This window comes from Crinia signifera, chromosome 11 (genome assembly GCF_055691185.1).
Source record: "Crinia signifera chromosome 11, ASM5569118v1, whole genome shotgun sequence".
In the NCBI taxonomy this organism is placed as follows: domain Eukaryota; kingdom Metazoa; phylum Chordata; class Amphibia; order Anura; family Myobatrachidae; genus Crinia; species Crinia signifera.
Window position 1 is genome coordinate 93,396,596 of NC_139227.1, and position 23,540 is coordinate 93,420,135.

Below are 23,540 nucleotides of genomic sequence, written 5' to 3' on the forward strand. Positions count from 1 at the left end.
CCCTTCTTCTGGTCAGCAGTGCTGGCTGTCATTAACTGCTGGGTCCTTGCTCCCAGTGCCTGGTCTCAGATGTGTGCTTCTCTCTGCACAGCATCTCTGTCTGCATGCTTCCTGGCTCAGGATACAAGCTCTTCACCCCTCTGCACACTTTCTCTCTCTCTCACACACTGCTGCTGGGATCACCTCTGACCTCCCAGCTTCCTGTCTCATGTGCAGGGGAGCTGGGACACTAGGACACTAGCTGAGTCTGTTAACCCCTCACAGACCTGCAGCTTCCACAAGCAAAGGAGGTTTTCCTCTGAGCAGCATTGGCTGCAATTAAAATCTCTTTGGGGGCACAAGAGTACACCAGGGGTGGACTGCCACACTCCCTGGGCAGCCAATCAGGGGGGTGTCAGGCTCCCTGCACGTGGACTGAGCTGGGGCTGTTTAACCCCTCACATCCCTGCAGTTTTCCTCTGAGCAGCATTGGCTGCAATTAAACTTCTTTGGGGGCACTCCAGGGGCACAGGGGGTATCCTGTAGTGGGCTGCCACACAAGCCCATTCACATTTTTTGAAATATGGCTATCCACAGGTTGTTCAGTCTGCCATTTGAGATTGGGATCTTTCAGCACAGAGACAAACTGCACATCAGGGTCAGGATCAACCAGGTTGTTAAACGGGGTTTCGACCATGAATCAATCACATCAAAAAATTAATTAATAATCAATCAATCATAATCACAATCAAGCCAGATAGGGGTCTTGTTAAATATTAAACTGACCAAAACAGATACACACACAACTAATACTGCCTCATCTACCTGTCTGGTCTAGTGCCCACTGCCTAGTACTACCGTATCTACCGTCTGGTGCCTAGTACTTCCTAGTACTGCCTTATCTACCGGTCTTGTGCCTAGTACTGCAGTATCTACCGTGTGGTGTCTAGTACTGCTTCATCTACCTGTCTGGTCTGGTGCCTACTGCTGAGAGTCATTCGTATGAGGGACTTGTCTTTTAAATGCATACAACTGATTGCATTCCACTAATGAGAGTAATTGATTGCTGCACCAATCGCCCACTGCTCCTCGGCTGCACTGTGTAAACAGTGCACAATCAAGCCAGATAGGGGTCTTGGTGCTTGTTTTGAGGTTGTAGCAGGGGAGTGCAGCTACGAGTCGTAACACCTTGAGAGAAGATCAGTACTTCTCTTACGGCAAAGGACATCCTCCTCGACAGAGCGCACAGCTTCACAAGGGACGCATGTGAAGCAGTGAGCAAAGGGAACACCCGCCTAGCGAGCCAGATCACCTGAATCCACCCTAGCGATCAATAGAGTTACAGAAGTCGCAGCCAGATAGAACTCTTCCAGCTGCCACCTAGTCATTGATTAGCCCCCTCCACTCCACCCATTAGGCAATGATTGACGAGACGAATGGTAATAATAAATAATAAATGAATCACCAAATTAAAAATCAGATGAAATTAATTATAAAAATAATCATAATCATAATCAAGACAGATAGGGGTCTTATGAAATATTAAACTGACCAAAACAGATACACACTCTGCACCATCGAGCAGGTGATCACTGACATGCCAGGTGCAACGGTCTTTAGCACCCTGAATGCCAAGTGTGGGTTTTGGCAGATCCCTCTGGACAGAGCCTCTTCCATGCTTACTGCCTTCATGACCCCTATTGGGTGCTACGTCTTCCTACGCATGCCCTATGGCATCACCACGGGCAGCGAAGTTTTCCAGCGCTGCATGGAGCAACAGTTCGCTGGCTCTCCCTTTGACATCATCGCTGTCTGCATCCTCCTTATCTGCACAGCCGGGTCCATCAGTTACTGCCACTGCTGCAACCAATGCTAGTGATGGTTTACATTACATTACATCTTCCATCTGCCACCTTAAAATTGATTAGCCCACTCCCCTACACCCATTAGGCAATGATTTAAGAGACGACTGGTAATAATAAATGAATAATAATCACAAAATTAAACAATCAGATTACATTATCACACAATCAAGCCAGATAGGGGTCTTGTTGGATGTTAAAGTGATCGAAACAGTTACACACTTGCAGACAAACTCTGTGCTGCACAAAATGCCCACCGCTCCTTGGCTGCACATGGTAAACAGTGCATGATCAAGCCAGATAGGTATCTTTTATGGGCCTATTTTTTTAAACTGCCATCATGTCTGCCGCTGCAGTGCCACTCTTACATGAGCCACGTGTTTGTGCCGCACACTTGTGTGGCTTAGCATAGTTATCCAGCTACCTCAGTGCAAACTTTGGCAATAAAAACAATATTGTGAGGTGTGAGGTGTTCAGAATACACTGGAAATGAGTGTAAATGAATGTTATTGAGGTCAATATAGTGTAGGAGCAAAAAAAACACAAAATTCAGCAATTTTTGCTGTTTTTAGGCTTTTTTAACAAAAAAATCAGAACCCAAAACCCAAATAAATCCAAACACAAAACACTTAGGAGGTGTTTTGCCAAAACCCATTAGAACCCAAAACCTCAAGGTAATCAGAACCCAAAACCCAAAACCCAAAACCCGAAAAGTGGCCGGTGCACATCTCTACTTTCAACTCAGTAATGCATTTTGGATGTGTACCTAGAGTTTAAAGCAGAAAAACAGGAACTTTTAGAATTTTCATTTTTTGACCAAAACGACAGGACCGGAGCTGATAAAAATGTTGATATGGATGTTATTTTTTTTCTGACTGCGATTTCAATACCATGCACCAGAATTCACTTCTTTAAACTCAGTAATGCATTTTGGATGTGTACCTAGAGTTTAAAGCAGAAAAACAGGAACTTTTAGAATTTTCATTTTTTGACCAAAACGACAGGACCGGAGCTGATAAAAATGTTGATATGGATGTTATTTTTTTTCTGACTGCGATTTCAAAACCATGCACCAGAATTCACTTCTTTAAACTCAGTAATGCATTTTGGATGTGTACCTAGAGTTTAAAGCAGAAAAACAGGAACTTTTAGAATTTTCATTTTTTGACCAAAACGACAGGACCGGAGCTGATAAAAATGTTGATATGGATGTTATTTTTTTTCTGACTGCGATTTCAAAACCATGCACCAGAATTCACTTCTTTCAACTCAGTAATGCATTTTGGATGTGTACCTAGAGTTTAAAGCAGAAAAACAGGAACTTTTAGAATTTTCATTTGTTGACCAAAACGACAGGACCGGAGCTGATAAAAATGTCTATATGGATGTTATTTTTTTTCTGACTGCGATTTCAAAACCATGCACCAGAATTCACTTCTTTAAACTCAGTAATGCATTTTGGATGTGTACCTAGAGTTTAAAGCAGAAAAACAGGAACTTTTAGAATTTTCATTTGTTGACCAAAACGACAGGACCGGAGCTGATAAAAATGTTGATATGGATGTTATTTTTTTTCTGACTGCGATTTCAAAACCATGCACCAGAATTCACTTCTTTCAACTCAGTAATGCATTTTGGATGTGTACCTAGAGTTTAAAGCAGAAAAACAGGAACTTTTAGAATTTTCATTTTTTGACCAAAACGACAGGACCGGAGCTGATAAAAATGTTGATATGGATGTTATTTTTTTTCTGACTGCGATTTCAAAACCATGCACCAGAATTCACTTCTTTCAACTCAGTAATGCATTTTGGATGTGTACCTAGAGTTTAAAGCAGAAAAACAGGAACTTTTAGAATTTTCATTTGTTGACCAAAACGACAGGACCGGAGCTGATAAAAATGTCTATATGGATGTTATTTTTTTTCTGACTGCGATTTCAAAACCATGCACCAGAATTCACTTCTTTAAACTCAGTAATGCATTTTGGATGTGTACCTAGAGTTTAAAGCAGAAAAACAGGAACTTTTAGAATTTTCATTTGTTGACCAAAACGACAGGACCGGAGCTGATAAAAATGTTGATATAGATGTTATTTTTTTTCTGACTGCGATTTCAAAACCATGCACCAGAATTCACTTCTTTCAACTCAGTAATGCATTTTGGATGTGTACCTAGAGTTTAAAGCAGAAAAACAGGAACTTTTAGAATTTTCATTTTTTGACCAAAACGACAGGACCGGAGCTGATAAAAATGTTGATATGGATGTTATTTTTTTTCTGACTGCGATTTCAATACCATGCACCAGAATTCACTTCTTTAAACTCAGTAATGCATTTTGGATGTGTACCTAGAGTTTAAAGCAGAAAAACAGGAACTTTTAGAATTTTCATTTTTTGACCAAAACGACAGGACCGGAGCTGATAAAAATGTTGATATGGATGTTATTTTTTTTCTGACTGCGATTTCAAAACCATGCACCAGAATTCACTTCTTTAAACTCAGTAATGCATTTTGGATGTGTACCTAGAGTTTAAAGCAGAAAAACAGGAACTTTTAGAATTTTCATTTTTTGACCAAAACGACAGGACCGGAGCTGATAAAAATGTTGATATGGATGTTATTTTTTTTCTGACTGCGATTTCAAAACCATGCACCAGAATTCACTTCTTTCAACTCAGTAATGCATTTTGGATGTGTACCTAGAGTTTAAAGCAGAAAAACAGGAACTTTTAGAATTTTCATTTGTTGACCAAAACGACAGGACCGGAGCTGATAAAAATGTCTATATGGATGTTATTTTTTTTCTGACTGCGATTTCAAAACCATGCACCAGAATTCACTTCTTTAAACTCAGTAATGCATTTTGGATGTGTACCTAGAGTTTAAAGCAGAAAAACAGGAACTTTTAGAATTTTCATTTGTTGACCAAAACGACAGGACCGGAGCTGATAAAAATGTTGATATGGATGTTATTTTTTTTCTGACTGCGATTTCAAAACAATGCACCAGAATTCACTTCTTTCAACTCAGTAATGCATTTTGGATGTGTACCTAGAGTTTAAAGCAGAAAAACAGGAACTTTTAGAATTTTCATTTTTTGACCAAAACGACAGGACCGGAGCTGATAAAAATGTTGATATGGATGTTATTTTTTTTCTGACTGCGATTTCAAAACCATGCACCAGAATTCACTTCTTTCAACTCAGTAATGCATTTTGGATGTGTACCTAGAGTTTAAAGCAGAAAAACAGGAACTTTTAGAATTTTCATTTGTTGACCAAAACGACAGGACCGGAGCTGATAAAAATGTCTATATGGATGTTATTTTTTTTCTGACTGCGATTTCAAAACCATGCACCAGAATTCACTTCTTTAAACTCAGTAATGCATTTTGGATGTGTACCTAGAGTTTAAAGCAGAAAAACAGGAACTTTTAGAATTTTCATTTGTTGACCAAAACGACAGGACCGGAGCTGATAAAAATGTTGATATAGATGTTATTTTTTTTCTGACTGCGATTTCAAAACCATGCACCAGAATTCACTTCTTTCAACTCAGTAATGCATTTTGGATGTGTACCTAGAGTTTAAAGCAGAAAAACAGGAACTTTTAGAATTTTCATTTTTTGACCAAAACGACAGGACCGGAGCTGATAAAAATGTTGATATGGATGTTATTTTTTTTCTGACTGCGATTTCAAAACCATGCACCAGAATTCACTTCTTTCAACTCAGTAATGCATTTTGGATGTGTACCTAGAGTTTAAAGCAGAAAAACAGGAACTTTTAGAATTTTCATTTTTTGACCAAAACGACAGGTCCGGAGCTGATAAAAATGTTGATATTGATGTAATTTTTTTTCTGACTGCGGTTTCAAAACTATGCACCAGAATCAACTTCTTTCAACTCAGTAATGCATTTTGGATGTGTACCTAGAGTTTAAAGCAGAAAAACAGGAACTTTTAGAATTTTCATTTTTTGACCAAAACGACAGGACCGGAGCTGATAAAAATGTTGATATGGATGTTATTTTTTTTCTGACTGTGATTTCAAAACCCTGCACCAGAATTCACTTCTTTCAACTCAGTAATGCATTTTGGATGTGTACCTAGAGTTTAAAGCAGAAAAACAGGAACTTTTAGAATTTTCATTTTTTGACCAAAACGACAGGACCGGAGCTGATTAAAATGTTGATATGATTGTTATTTTTTTTCTGACTGCGATTTCAAAACCATGCACCAGAATTCACTTCTTTCAACTCAGTAATGCATTTTGGATGTGTACCTAGAGTTTAAAGCAGAAAAACAGGAACTTTTAGAATTTTCATTTTTTGACCAAAACGACAGGTCCGGAGCTGATAAAAATGTTGATATTGATGTAATTTTTTTTCTGACTGCGGTTTCAAAACCATGCACCAGAATCAACTTCTTTCAACTCAGTAATGCATTTTGGATGTGTACCTAGAGTTTAAAGCAGAAAAACAGGAACTATTAGAATTTTCATTTGTTGACCAAAACGACAGGAACAGAGCTGATAAAAATGTTGATATGGATGTTATTTTTTTTCTGACTGCGATTTCAAAACCATGCACCAGAATTCACTTCTTTCAACTCAGTAATGCATTTTGGATGTGTACCTAGAGTTTAAAGCAGAAAAACAGGAACTTTTAGAATTTTCATTTTTTGACCAAAACGACAGGACCGGAGCTGATAAAAATGTTGATATGGATGTTATTTTTTTTCTGACTGCGATTTCAAAACCATGCACCAGAATTCACTTCTTTCAACTCAGTAATTTGTGTACCTAGAGTTTAAAGCAGAAAAACAGGAACTTTTAGAATTTTCATTTTTTGACCAAAACGACAGGACCGGAGCTGATAAAAATGTTGATATGGATGTTATTTATTTTCTGACTGCGATTTCAAAACCATGCACCAGAATTCACTTCTTTAAACTCAGTAATGCATTTTGGATGTGTACCTAGAGTTTAAAGCAGAAAAACAGGAACTTTTAGAATTTTCATTTTTTGACCAAAACGACAGGACCGGAGCTGATAAAAATGTTGATATGGATGTTATTTTTTTCTGACTGCGATTTCAAAACCATGCACCAGAATTCACTTCTTTCAACTCAGTAATGCATTTTGGATGTGTACCTAGAGTTTAAAGCAGAAAAACAAGAACTTTTAGAATTTTCATTTTTTGACCAAAACGACAGGACCGGACCTGATAAAAATGTTGATATGGATGTTATTTTTTTTCTGACTGCGATTTCAAAACCATGCACCAGAATCAACTTCTTTCAACTCAGTAATGCATTTTGGATGTGTACCTAGAGTTTAAAGCAGAAAAACAGGAACTTTTAGAATTTTCATTTTTTGACCAAAACGACAGGACCGGAGCTGATAAAAATGTTGATATGGATGTTATTTTTTTTCTGACTGCGATTTCAAAACCATGCACCAGAATTCACTTCTTTCAACTCAGTAATGCATTTTGGATGTGTACCTAGAGTTTAAAGCAGAAAAACAGGAACTTTTAGAATTTTCATTTTTTGACCAAAACGACAGGTCCGGAGCTGATAAAAATGTTGATATTGATGTAATTTTTTTTCTGACTGCAGTTTCAAAACTATGCACCAGAATCAACTTCTTTCAACTCAGTAATGCATTTTGGATGTGTACCTAGAGTTTAAAGCAGAAAAACAGGAACTTTTAGAATTTTAATTTTTTGACCAAAACGACAGGACCGGAGCTGATAAAAATGTTGATATGGATGTTATTTTATTTCTGACTGTGATTTCAAAACCATGCACCAGAATTCACTTCTTTCAACTCAGTAATGCATTTTGGATGTGTACCTAGAGTTTAAAGCAGAAAAACAGGAACTTTTAGAATTTTCATTTTTTGACCAAAACGACAGGACCGGAGCTGATTAAAATGTTGATATGATTGTTATTTTTTTTCTGACTGCGATTTCAAAACCATGCACCAGAATTCACTTTTTTCAACTCAGTAATGCATTTTGGATGTGTACCTAGAGTTTAAAGCAGAAAAACAGGAACTTTTAGAATTTTCATTTTTTGACCAAAACGACAGGTCCGGAGCTGATAAAAATGTTGATATTGATGTAATTTTTTTTCTGACTGCGGTTTCAAAACCATGCACCAGAATCAACTTCTTTCAACTCAGTAATGCATTTTGGATGTGTACCTAGAGTTTAAAGCAGAAAAACAGGAACTATTAGAATTTTCATTTGTTGACCAAAACGACAGGACCAGAGCTGATAAAAATGTTGATATGGATGTTATTTTTTTTCTGACTGCGATTTCAAAACCATGCACCAGAATTCACTTCTTTCAACTCAGTAATGCATTTTGGATGTGTACCTAGAGTTTAAAGCAGAAAAACAGGAACTTTTAGAATTTTCATTTTTTGACCAAAACGACAGGACCGGAGCTGATAAAAATGTTGATATGGATGTTATTTTTTTTCTGACTGCGATTTCAAAACCATGCACCAGAATTCACTTCTTTCAACTCAGTAATTTGTGTACCTAGAGTTTAAAGCAGAAAAACAGGAACTTTTAGAATTTTCATTTTTTGACCAAAACGACAGGACCGGAGCTGATAAAAATGTTGATATGGATGTTATTTATTTTCTGACTGCGATTTCAAAACCATGCACCAGAATTCACTTCTTTAAACTCAGTAATGCATTTTGGATGTGTACCTAGAGTTTAAAGCAGAAAAACAGGAACTTTTAGAATTTTCATTTTTTGACCAAAACGACAGGACCGGAGCTGATAAAAATGTTGATATGGATGTTATTTTTTTTCTGACTGCGATTTCAAAACCATGCACCAGAATTCACTTCTTTCAACTCAGTAATGCATTTTGGATGTGTACCTAGAGTTTAAAGCAGAAAAACAGGAACTTTTAGAATTTTCATTTTTTGACCAAAACGACAGGACCGGACCTGATAAAAATGTTGATATGGATGTTATTTTTTTTCTGACTGCGATTTCAAAACCATGCACCAGAATCAACTTCTTTCAACTCAGTAATGCATTTTGGATGTGTACCTAGAGTTTAAAGCAGAAAAACAGGAACTTTTAGAATTTTCATTTTTTGACCAAAACGACAGGACCGGAGCTGATAAAAATGTTGATATGGATGTTATTTTTTTTCTGACTGCGATTTCAAAACCATGCACCAGAATTCACTTCTTTCAACTCAGTAATGCATTTTGGATGTGTACCTAGAGTTTAAAGCAGAAAAACAGGAACTTTTAGAATTTTCATTTTTTGACCAAAACGACAGGACCGGAGCTGATAAAAATGTTGATATGGATGTTATTTTTTTTCTGACTGCGATTTCAAAACCATGCACCAGAATTCACTTCTTTAAACTCAGTAATGCATTTTGGATGTGTACCTAGAGTTTAAAGCAGAAAAACAGGAACTTTAAGAATTTTCATTTTTTGACCAAAACGACAGGACCGGAGCTGATAAAAATGTTGATATGGATGTTATTTTTTTTCTGACTGCGATTTCAAAACCATGCACCAGAATTCACTTCTTTCAACTCAGTAATGCATTCTGGATGTGTACCTAGAGTTTAAAGCAGAAAAACAGGAACTTTTAGAATTTTCATTTGTTGACCAAAACGACAGGACCGGACCTGATAAAAATGTTGATATGGATGTTATTTTTTTTCTGACTGCGATTTCAAAACCATGCACCAGAATTCACTTCTTTCAACTCAGTAATGCATTTTGGATGTGTACCTAGAGTTTAAAGCAGAAAAACAGGAACTTTTAGAATTTTCATTTTTTGACCAAAACGACAGGACCGGAGCTGATAAAAATGTTGATATGGATGTTATTTTTTTTTCTGACTGCGATATCAAAACCATGCACCAGAATTCACTTCTTTCAACTCAGTAATGCATTTTGGATGTGTACCTAGAGTTTAAAGCAGAAAAACAGGAACTTTTAGAATTTTCATTTTTTGACCAAAACGACAGGACCGGAGCTGATAAAAATGTTGATATGGATGTTATTTTTTTTCTGACTGCGATTTCAAAACCATGCACCAGAATTCACTTCTTTCAACTCAGTAATGCATTTTGGATGTGTACCTAGAGTTTAAAGCAGAAAAACAGGAACTTTTAGAATTTTCATTTTTTGACCAAAACGACAGGACCGGAGCTGATAAAAATGTTGATATGGATGTTATTTTTTTTCTGACTGCGATTTCAAAACCATGCACCAGAATTCACTACTTTAAACTCAGTAATGCATTTTGGATGTGTACCTAGAGTTTAAAGCAGAAAAACAGGAACTTTTAGTATTTTCATTTTTTGACCAAAACGACAGGACCGGAGCTGATAAAAATGTTGATATGGATGTTATTTTTTTTTCTGACTGCGATTTCAAAACCATGCACCAGAATCAACTTCTTTCAACTCAGTAATGCATTTTGGATGTGTACCTAGAGTTTAAAGCAGAAAAACAGGAACTTTTAGAATTTTCATTTTTTGACCAAAACGACAGGACCGGAGCTGATAAAAATGTTGATATGGATGTTATTTTTTTTCTGACTGCGATTTCAAAACCATGCACCAGAATTCACTTCTTTAAACTCAGTAATGCATTTTGGATGTGTACCTAGAGTTTAAAGCAGAAAAACAGGAACTTTTAGAATTTTCATTTTTTGACCAAAACGACAGGACCGGAACTGATTAAAATGTTGATATGATTGTTATTTTTTTTCTGACTGCGATATCAAAACCATGCACCAGAATTCACTTCTTTCAACTCAGTAATGCATTTTGGATGTGTACCTAGAGTTTAAAGCAGAAAAACAGGAACTTTTGGAATTTTCATTTTTTGACCAAAACGACAGGACCGGACCTGATAAAAATGTTGATATGGATGTTATTTTTTTTCTGACTGCGATTTCAAAACCATGCACCAGAATCAACTTCTTTCAACTCAGTAATGCATTTTGGATGTGTACCTAGAGTTTAAAGCAGAAAAACAGGAACTTTTAGAATTTTCATTTTTTGACCAAAACGACAGGACCGGAGCTGATAAAAATGTTGATATGGATGTTATTTTTTTTCTGACTGCGATTTCAAAACCATGCACCAGAATTCACTTCTTTAAACTCAGTAATGCATTTTGGATGTGTACCTAGAGTTTAAAGCAGAAAAACAGGAACTTTTAGAATTTTCATTTTTTGACCAAAACGACAGGTCCGGAGCTGATAAAAATGTTGATATTGTTGTAATTTTTTTTCTGACTGCGGTTTCAAAACCATGCACCAGAATCAACTTCTTTCATTTCAGTAATGCATTTTGGATGTGTACCTAGAGTTTAAAGCAGAAAAACAGGAACTTTTAGAATTTTCATTTTTTGACCAAAACGACAGGTCCGGAGCTGATAAAAATGTTGATATTTATGTAATTTTTTTTTCTGACTGCGGTTTCAAAACCATGCACCAGAATCAACTTCTTTCAACTCAGTAATGCATTTTGGATGTGTACCTAAAGTTTAAAGCAGAAAAACAGGAACTTTTAGAATTTTCATTTTTTGACCAAAACGACAGGACCGGAGCTGATAAAAATGTTGATATGGATGTTATTTTTTTTCTAACTGTGATTTCAAAACCATGCACCAGAATTCACTTCTTTCAACTCAGTAATGCATTTTGGATGTGTACCTAGAGTTTAAAGCAGAAAAACAGGAACTTTTAGAATTTTCATTTTTTGACCAAAACGACAGGACCGGAGCTGATTAAAATGTTGATATGATTGTTATTTTTTTTCTGACTGCGATTTCAAAACCATGCACCAGAATTCACTTTTTTCAACTCAGTAATGCATTTTGGATGTGTACCTAGAGTTTAAAGCAGAAAAACAGGAACTTTTAGAATTTTCATTTTTTGACCAAAACGACAGGTCCGGAGCTGATAAAAATGTTGATATTAATGTAATTTTTTTTTCTGACTGCGGTTTCAAAACCATGCACCAGAATCAACTTCTTTCAACTCAGTAATGCATTTTGGATGTGTACCTAGAGTTTAAAGCAGAAAAACAGGAACTATTAGAATTTTCATTTGTTGACCAAAACGACAGGACCAGAGCTGATAAAAATGTTGATATGGATGTTATTTTTTTCTGACTGCGATTTCAAAACCATGCACCAGAATTCACTTCTTTCAACTCAGTAATGCATTTTGGATGTGTACCTAGAGTTTAAAGCAGAAAAACAGGAACTTTTAGAATTTTCATTTTTTGACCAAAACGACAGGACCGGAGCTGATAAAAATGTTGATATGGATGTTATTTTTTTTCTGACTGCGATTTCAAAACCATGCACCAGAATTCACTTCTTTCAACTCAGTAATGCATTTTGGATGTGTACCTAGAGTTTAAAGCAGAAAAACAGGAACTTTTAGAATTTTCATTTTTTGACCAAAACGACAGGACCGGAGCTGATTAAAATGTTGATATGATTGTTATTTTTTTTCTGACTGCGATTTCAAAACCATGCACCAGAATTCACTTCTTTCAACTCAGTAATGCATTTTGGATGTGTACCTAGAGTTTAAAGCAGAAAAACAGGAACTTTTAGAATTTTCATTTTTTGACCAAAACGACAGGACCGGAGCTGATAAAAATGTTGATATGGATGTTATTTTTTTTCTGACTGCGATTTCAAAACCATGCACCAGAATTCACTTCTTTAAACTCAGTAATGCATTTTGGATGTGTACCTAGAGTTTAAAGCAGAAAAACAGGAACTTTTAGAATTTTCATTTTTTGACCAAAACGACAGGTCCGGAGCTGATAAAAATGTTGATATTGTTGTAATTTTTTTTCTGACTGCGGTTTCAAAACCATGCACCAGAATCAACTTCTTTCATTTCAGTAATGCATTTTGGATGTGTACCTAGAGTTTAAAGCAGAAAAACAGGAACTTTTAGAATTTTCATTTTTTGACCAAAACGACAGGTCCGGAGCTGATAAAAATGTTGATATTTATGTAATTTTTTTTTCTGACTGCGGTTTCAAAACCATGCACCAGAATCAACTTCTTTCAACTCAGTAATGCATTTTGGATGTGTACCTAAAGTTTAAAGCAGAAAAACAGGAACTTTTAGAATTTTCATTTTTTGACCAAAACGACAGGACCGGAGCTGATAAAAATGTTGATATGGATGTTATTTTTTTTCTAACTGTGATTTCAAAACCATGCACCAGAATTCACTTCTTTCAACTCAGTAATGCATTTTGGATGTGTACCTAGAGTTTAAAGCAGAAAAACAGGAACTTTTAGAATTTTCATTTTTTGACCAAAACGACAGGACCGGAGCTGATTAAAATGTTGATATGATTGTTATTTTTTTTCTGACTGCGATTTCAAAACCATGCACCAGAATTCACTTTTTTCAACTCAGTAATGCATTTTGGATGTGTACCTAGAGTTTAAAGCAGAAAAACAGGAACTTTTAGAATTTTCATTTTTTGACCAAAACGACAGGTCCGGAGCTGATAAAAATGTTGATATTAATGTAATTTTTTTTTCTGACTGCGGTTTCAAAACCATGCACCAGAATCAACTTCTTTCAACTCAGTAATGCATTTTGGATGTGTACCTAGAGTTTAAAGCAGAAAAACAGGAACTATTAGAATTTTCATTTGTTGACCAAAACGACAGGACCAGAGCTGATAAAAATGTTGATATGGATGTTATTTTTTTCTGACTGCGATTTCAAAACCATGCACCAGAATTCACTTCTTTCAACTCAGTAATGCATTTTGGATGTGTACCTAGAGTTTAAAGCAGAAAAACAGGAACTTTTAGAATTTTCATTTTTTGACCAAAACGACAGGACCGGAGCTGATAAAAATGTTGATATGGATGTTATTTTTTTTCTGACTGCGATTTCAAAACCATGCACCAGAATTCACTTCTTTCAACTCAGTAATGCATTTTGGATGTGTACCTAGAGTTTAAAGCAGAAAAACAGGAACTTTTAGAATTTTCATTTTTTGACCAAAACGACAGGACCGGAGCTGATTAAAATGTTGATATGATTGTTATTTTTTTTCTGACTGCGATTTCAAAACCATGCACCAGAATTCACTTCTTTCAACTCAGTAATGCATTTTGGATGTGTACCTAGAGTTTAAAGCAGAAAAACAGGAACTTTTAGAATTGTCATTTTTTTACCAAAACGACAGGTCCGGAGCTGATAAAAATGTTGATATTGATGTAATTTTTTTTCTGACTGCGGTTTCAAAACCATGCACCAGAATCAACTTCTTTCAACTCAGTAATGCATTTTGGATGTGTACCTAGAGTTTAAAGCAGAAAAACAGGAACTATTAGAATTTTCATTTGTTGACCAAAACGACAGGACCAGAGCTGATAAAAATGTTGATACGGATGTTATTTTTTTCTGACTGCGATTTCAAAACCATGCACCAGAATTCACTTCTTTCAACTCAGTAATGCATTTTGGATGTGTACCTAGAGTTTAAAGCAGAAAAACAGGAACTTTTAGAATTTTCATTTTTTGACCAAAACGACAGGACCGGAGCTGATAAAAATGTTGATATGGATGTTATTTTTTTTCTGACTGCGATTTCAAAACCATGCACCAGAATTCACTTCTTTCAACTCAGTAATGCATTTTGGATGTGTACCTAGAGTTTAAAGCAGAAAAACAGGAACTTTTAGAATTTTCATTTTTTGACCAAAACGACAGGACCGGAGCTGATAAAAATGTTGATATGGATGTTATTTTTTTCTGACTGCGATTTCAAAACCATGCACCAGAATTCACTTCTTTCAACTCAGTAATGCATTTTGGATGTGTACCTAGAGTTTAAAGCAGAAAAACAGGAACTTTTAGAATTTTCATTTTTTGACCAAAACGACAGGACCGGAGCTGATAAAAATGTTGATATGGATGTTATTTTTTTTCTGACTGCGATTTCAAAACCATGCACCAGAATTCACTTCTTTCAACTCAGTAATGCATTTTGGATGTGTACCTAGAGTTTAAAGCAGAAAAACAGGAACTTTTAGAATTTTCATTTTTTGACCAAAACGACAGGACCGGAGCTGATAAAAATGTTGATATGGATGTTATTTTTTTTCTGACTGCGATTTCAAAACCATGCACCAGAATTCACTTCTTTAAACTCAGTAATGCATTTTGGATGTGTACCTAGAGTTTAAAGCAGAAAAACAGGAACTTTTAGAATTTTCATTTTTTGACCAAAACGACAGGTCCGGAGCTGATAAAAATGTTGATATTGTTGTAATTTTTTTTCTGACTGCGGTTTCAAAACCATGCACCAGAATCAACTTCTTTCAACTCAGTAATGCATTTTGGATGTGTACCTAGAGTTTAAAGCAGAAAAACAGGAACTTTTAGAATTTTCATTTTTTGACCAAAACGACAGGTCCGGAGCTGATAAAAATGTTGATATTTATGTAATTTTTTTTTCTGACTGCGGTTTCAAAACCATGCACCAGAATCAACTTCTTTCAACTCAGTAATGCATTTTGGATGTGTACCTAAAGTTTAAAGCAGAAAAACAGGAACTTTTAGAATTTTCATTTTTTGACCAAAACGACAGGACCGGAGCTGATAAAAATGTTGATATGGATGTTATTTTTTTTCTAACTGTGATTTCAAAACCATGCACCAGAATTCACTTCTTTCAACTCAGTAATGCATTTTGGATGTGTACCTAGAGTTTAAAGCAGAAAAACAGGAACTTTTAGAATTTTCATTTTTTGACCAAAACGACAGGACCGGAGCTGATTAAAATGTTGATATGATTGTTATTTTTTTTCTGACTGCGATTTCAAAACCATGCACCAGAATTCACTTTTTTCAACTCAGTAATGCATTTTGGATGTGTACCTAGAGTTTAAAGCAGAAAAACAGGAACTTTTAGAATTTTCATTTTTTGACCAAAACGACAGGTCCGGAGCTGATAAAAATGTTGATATTGATGTAATTTTTTTTTCTGACTGCGGTTTCAAAACCATGCACCAGAATCAACTTCTTTCAACTCAGTAATGCATTTTGGATGTGTACCTAGAGTTTAAAGCAGAAAAACAGGAACTATTAGAATTTTCATTTGTTGACCAAAACGACAGGACCAGAGCTGATAAAAATGTTGATATGGATGTTATTTTTTTCTGACTGCGATTTCAAAACCATGCACCAGAATTCACTTCTTTCAACTTAGTAATGCATTTTGGATGTGTACCTAGAGTTTAAAGCAGAAAAACAGGAACTTTTAGAATTTTCATTTTTTGACCAAAACGACAGGACCGGAGCTGATAAAAATGTTGATATGGATGTTATTTTTTTTCTGACTGCGATTTCAAAACCATGCACCAGAATTCACTTCTTTAAACTCAGTAATGCATTTTGGATGTGTACCTAGAGTTTAAAGCAGAAAAACAGGAACTTTTAGAATTTTCATTTTTTGACCAAAACGACAGGACCGGAGCTGATTAAAATGTTGATATGATTGTTATTTTTTTTCTGACTGCGATTTCAAAACCATGCACCAGAATTCACTTCTTTCAACTCAGTAATGCATTTTGGATGTGTACCTAGAGTTTAAAGCAGAAAAACAGGAACTTTTAGAATTTTCATTTTTTGACCAAAACGACAGGACCGGAGCTGATAAAAATGTTGATATGGATGTTATTTTTTTTCTGACTGCGATTTCAAAACCATGCACCAGAATTCACTTCTTTCAACTCAGTAATGCATTTTGGATGTGTACCTAGAGTTTAAAGCAGAAAAACAGGAACTTTTAGAATTTTCATTTTTTGACCAAAACGACAGGACCGGAGCTGATAAAAATGTTGATATGGATGTTATTTTTTTTCTGACTGCGATTTCAAAACCATGCACCAGAATTCACTTCTTTCAACTCAGTAATGCATTTTGGATGTGTACCTAGAGTTTAAATCAGAAAAACAGGAACTTTTAGAATTTTCATTTTTTGACCAAAACGACAGGTCCGGAGCTGATAAAAATGTTGATATTGATGTAATTTTTTTTTCTGACTGCGGTTTCAAAACCATGCACCAGAATCAACTTCTTTCAACTCAGTAATGCATTTTGGATGTGTACCTAGAGTTTAAAGCAGAAAAACAGGAACTATTAGAATTTTCATTTGTTGACCAAAACGACAGGACCAGAGCTGATAAAAATGTTGATATGGATGTTATTTTTTTCTGACTGCGATTTCAAAACCATGCACCAGAATTCACTTCTTTCAACTCAGTAATGCATTTTGGATGTGTACCTAGAGTTTAAAGCAGAAAAACAGGAACTTTTAGAATTTTCATTTTTTGACCAAAACGACAGGACCGGAGCTGATAAAAATGTTGATATGGATGTTATTTTTTTTCTGACTGCAATTTCAAAACCATGCACCAGAATTCACTTCTTTAAACTCAGTAATGCATTTTGGATGTGTACCTAGAGTTTAAAGCAGAAAAACAGGAACTTTTAGAATTTTCATTTTTTGACCAAAACGACAGGACCGGAGCTGATAAAAATGTTGATATGGATGTTATTTTTTTTTCTGACTGCGATATCAAAACCATGCACCAGAATTCACTTCTTTCAACTCAGTAATGCATTTTGGATGTGTACCTAGAGTTTAAAGCAGAAAAACAGGAACTTTTAGAATTTTCATTTTTTGACCAAAACGACAGGACCGGAGCTGATAAAAATGTTGATATGGATGTTATTTTTTTTCTGACTGCGATTTCAAAACCATGCACCAGAATTCACTTCTTTCAACTCAGTAATGCATTTTGGATGTGTACCTAGAGTTTAAAGCAGAAAAACAGGAACTTTTCGAATTTTCATTTTTTGACCAAAACGACAGGACCGGAGCTGATAAAAATGTTGATATGGATGTTATTTTTTTTCTGACTGCGATTTCAAAACCATGCACCAGAATTCACTACTTTAAACTCAGTAATGCATTTTGGATGTGTACCTAGAGTTTAAAGCAGAAAAACAGGAACTTTTAGTATTTTCATTTTTTGACCAAAACGACAGGACCGGAGCTGATAAAAATGTTGATATGGATGTTATTTTTTTTCTGACTGCGATTTCAAAACCATGCACCAGAATCAACTTCTTTCAACTCAGTAATGCATTTTGGATGTGTACCTAGAGTTTAAAGCAGAAAAACAGGAACTTTTAGAATTTTCATTTTTTGACCAAAACGACAGGACCGGAGCTGATAAAAATGTTGATATGGATGTTATTTTTTTTCTGACTGCGATTTCAAAACCATGCACCAGAATTCACTTCTTTAAACTCAGTAATGCATTTTGGATGTGTACCTAGAGTTTAAAGCAGAAAAACAGGAACTTTTAGAATTTTCATTTTTTGACCAAAACGACAGGACCGGAACTGATTAAAATGTTGATATGATTGTTATTTTTTTTCTGACTGCGATATCAAAACCATGCACCAGAATTCACTTCTTTCAACTCAGTAATGCATTTTGGATGTGTACCTAGAGTTTAAATCAGAAAAACAGGAACTTTTAGAATTTTCATTTTTTGACCAAAACGACAGGTCCGGAGCTGATAAAAATGTTGATATTGATGTAATTTTTTTTTCTGACTGCGGTTTCAAAACCATGCACCAGAATCAACTTCTTTCAACTCAGTAATGCATTTTGGATGTGTACCTAGAGTTTAAAGCAGAAAAACAGGAACTATTAGAATTTTCATTTTTTGACCAAAACGACAGGACCGGAGCTGATAAAAATGTTGATATGGATGTTATTTTTTTTCTGACTGCGATTTCAAAACCATGCACCAGAATTCACTTCTTTCAACTCAGTAATGCATTTTGGATGTGTACCTAGAGTTTAAAGCAGAAAAACAGGAACTTTTAGAATTTTCATTTTTTGACCAAAACGACAGGACCGGAGCTGATAAAAATGTTGATATGGATGTTATTTTTTTTCTGACTGCGATTTCAAAACCATGCACCAGAATTCACTACTTTAAACTCAGTAATGCATTTTGGATGTGTACCTAGAGTTTAAAGCAGAAAAACAGGAACTTTTAGTATTTTCATTTTTTGACCAAAACGACAGGACCGGAGCTGATAAAAATGTTGATATGGATGTTATTTTTTTTCTGACTGCGATTTCAAAACCATGCACCAGAATCAACTTCTTTCAACTCAGTAATGCATTTTGGATGTGTACCTAGAGTTTAAAGCAGAAAAACAGGAACTTTTAGAATTTTCATTTTTTGACCAAAACGACAGGACCGGAGCTGATAAAAATGTTGATATGGATGTTATTTTTTTTCTGACTGCGATTTCAAAACCATGCACCAGAATTCACTTCTTTAAACTCAGTAATGCATTTTGGATGTGTACCTAGAGTTTAAAGCAGAAAAACAGGAACTTTTAGAATTTTCATTTTTTGACCAAAACGACAGGACCGGAACTGATTAAAATGTTGATATGATTGTTATTTTTTTTCTGACTGCGATATCAAAACCATGCACCAGAATCAACTTCTTTCAACTCAGTAATGCATTTTGGATGTGTACCTAGAGTTTAAAGCAGAAAAACAGGAACTATTAGAATTTTCATTTGTTGACCAAAACGACAGGACCAGAGCTGATAAAAATGTTGATATGGATGTTATTTTTTTCTGACTGCGATTTCAAAACCATGCACCAGAATTCACTTCTTTCAACTTAGTAATGCATTTTGGATGTGTACCTAGAGTTTAAAGCAGAAAAACAGGAACTTTTAGAATTTTCATTTTTTGACCAAAACGACAGGACCGGAGCTGATAAAAATGTTGATATGGATGTTATTTTTTTTCTGACTGCGATTTCAAAACCATGCACCAGAATTCACTTCTTTAAACTCAGTAATGCATTTTGGATGTGTACCTAGAGTTTAAAGCAGAAAAACAGGAACTTTTAGAATTTTCATTTTTTGACCAAAACGACAGGACCGGAGCTGATTAAAATGTTGATATGATTGTTATTTTTTTTCTGACTGCGATTTCAAAACCATGCACCAGAATTCACTTCTTTCAACTCAGTAATGCATTTTGGATGTGTACCTAGAGTTTAAAGCAGAAAAACAGGAACTTTTAGAATTTTCATTTTTTGACCAAAACGACAGGACCGGAGCTGATAAAAATGTTGATATGGATGTTATTTTTTTTCTGACTGCGATTTCAAAACCATGCACCAGAATTCACTTCTTTCAACTCAGTAATGCATTTTGGATGTGTACCTAGAGTTTAAAGCAGAAAAACAGGAACTTTTAGAATTTTCATTTTTTGACCAAAACGACAGGACCGGAGCTGATAAAAATGTTGATATGGATGTTATTTTTTTTCTGACTGCGATTTCAAAACCATGCACCAGAATTCACTTCTTTCAACTCAGTAATGCATTTTGGATGTGTACCTAGAGTTTAAATCAGAAAAACAGGAACTTTTAGAATTTTCATTTTTTGACCAAAACGACAGGTCCGGAGCTGATAAAAATGTTGATATTGATGTAATTTTTTTTTCTGACTGCGGTTTCAAAACCATGCACCAGAATCAACTTCTTTCAACTCAGTAATGCATTTTGGATGTGTACCTAGAGTTTAAAGCAGAAAAACAGGAACTATTAGAATTTTCATTTGTTGACCAAAACGACAGGACCAGAGCTGATAAAAATGTTGATATGGATGTTATTTTTTTCTGACTGCGATTTCAAAACCATGCACCAGAATTCACTTCTTTCAACTCAGTAATGCATTTTGGATGTGTACCTAGAGTTTAAAGCAGAAAAACAGGAACTTTTAGAATTTTCATTTTTTGACCAAAACGACAGGACCGGAGCTGATAAAAATGTTGATATGGATGTTATTTTTTTTCTGACTGCAATTTCAAAACCATGCACCAGAATTCACTTCTTTAAACTCAGTAATGCATTTTGGATGTGTACCTAGAGTTTAAAGCAGAAAAACAGGAACTTTTAGAATTTTCATTTTTTGACCAAAACGACAGGACCGGAGCTGATAAAAATGTTGATATGGATGTTATTTTTTTTTCTGACTGCGATATCAAAACCATGCACCAGAATTCACTTCTTTCAACTCAGTAATGCATTTTGGATGTGTACCTAGAGTTTAAAGCAGAAAAACAGGAACTTTTAGAATTTTCATTTTTTGACCAAAACGACAGGACCGGAGCTGATAAAAATGTTGATATGGATGTTATTTTTTTTCTGACTGCGATTTCAAAACCATGCACCAGAATTCACTTCTTTCAACTCAGTAATGCATTTTGGATGTGTACCTAGAGTTTAAAGCAGAAAAACAGGAACTTTTCGAATTTTCATTTTTTGACCAAAACGACAGGACCGGAGCTGATAAAAATGTTGATATGGATGTTATTTTTTTTCTGACTGCGATTTCAAAACCATGCACCAGAATTCACTACTTTAAACTCAGTAATGCATTTTGGATGTGTACCTAGAGTTTAAAGCAGAAAAACAGGAACTTTTAGTATTTTCATTTTTTGACCAAAACGACAGGACCGGAGCTGATAAAAATGTTGATATGGATGTTATTTTTTTTCTGACTGCGATTTCAAAACCATGCACCAGAATCAACTTCTTTCAACTCAGTAATGCATTTTGGATGTGTACCTAGAGTTTAAAGCAGAAAAACAGGAACTTTTAGAATTTTCATTTTTTGACCAAAACGACAGGACCGGAGCTGATAAAAATGTTGATATGGATGTTATTTTTTTTCTGACTGCGATTTCAAAACCATGCACCAGAATTCACTTCTTTAAACTCAGTAATGCATTTTGGATGTGTACCTAGAGTTTAAAGCAGAAAAACAGGAACTTTTAGAATTTTCATTTTTTGACCAAAACGACAGGACCGGAACTGATTAAAATGTTGATATGATTGTTATTTTTTTTCTGACTGCGATATCAAAACCATGCACCAGAATTCACTTCTTTCAACTCAGTAATGCATTTTGGATGTGTACCTAGAGTTTAAATCAGAAAAACAGGAACTTTTAGAATTTTCATTTTTTGACCAAAACGACAGGTCCGGAGCTGATAAAAATGTTGATATTGATGTAATTTTTTTTTCTGACTGCGGTTTCAAAACCATGCACCAGAATCAACTTCTTTCAACTCAGTAATGCATTTTGGATGTGTACCTAGAGTTTAAAGCAGAAAAACAGGAACTATTAGAATTTTCATTTTTTGACCAAAACGACAGGACCGGAGCTGATAAAAATGTTGATATGGATGTTATTTTTTTTCTGACTGCGATTTCAAAACCATGCACCAGAATTCACTTCTTTCAACTCAGTAATGCATTTTGGATGTGTACCTAGAGTTTAAAGCAGAAAAACAGGAACTTTTAGAATTTTCATTTTTTGACCAAAACGACAGGACCGGAGCTGATAAAAATGTTGATATGGATGTTATTTTTTTTCTGACTGCGATTTCAAAACCATGCACCAGAATTCACTACTTTAAACTCAGTAATGCATTTTGGATGTGTACCTAGAGTTTAAAGCAGAAAAACAGGAACTTTTAGTATTTTCATTTTTTGACCAAAACGACAGGACCGGAGCTGATAAAAATGTTGATATGGATGTTATTTTTTTTCTGACTGCGATTTCAAAACCATGCACCAGAATCAACTTCTTTCAACTCAGTAATGCATTTTGGATGTGTACCTAGAGTTTAAAGCAGAAAAACAGGAACTTTTAGAATTTTCATTTTTTGACCAAAACGACAGGACCGGAGCTGATAAAAATGTTGATATGGATGTTATTTTTTTTCTGACTGCGATTTCAAAACCATGCACCAGAATTCACTTCTTTAAACTCAGTAATGCATTTTGGATGTGTACCTAGAGTTTAAAGCAGAAAAACAGGAACTTTTAGAATTTTCATTTTTTGACCAAAACGACAGGACCGGAACTGATTAAAATGTTGATATGATTGTTATTTTTTTTCTGACTGCGATATCAAAACCATGCACCAGAATTCACTTCTTTCAACTCAGTAATGCATTTTGGATGTGTACCTAGAGTTTAAAGCAGAAAAACAGGAACTTTTGGAATTTTCATTTTTTGACCAAAACGACAGGACCGGACCTGATAAAAATGTTGATATGGATGTTATTTTTTTTCTGACTGCGATTTCAAAACCATGCACCAGAATAAACTTCTTTCAACTCAGTAATGCATTTTGGATGTGTACCTAGAGTTTAAAGCAGAAAAACAGGAACTTTTAGAATTTTCATTTTTTGACCAAAACGACAGGACCGGAGCTGATAAAAATGTTGATATGGATGTTATTTTTTTTCTGACTGCGATTTCAAAACCATGCACCAGAATTCACTTCTTTAAACTCAGTAATGCATTTTGGATGTGTACCTAGAGTTTAAAGCAGAAAAACAGGAACTTTTAGAATTTTCATTTTTTGACCAAAACGACAGGACCGGAACTGATTAAAATGTTGATATGATTGTTATTTTTTTTCTGACTGCGATATCAAAACCATGCACCAGAATTCACTTCTTTCAACTCAGTAATGCATTTTGGATGTGTACCT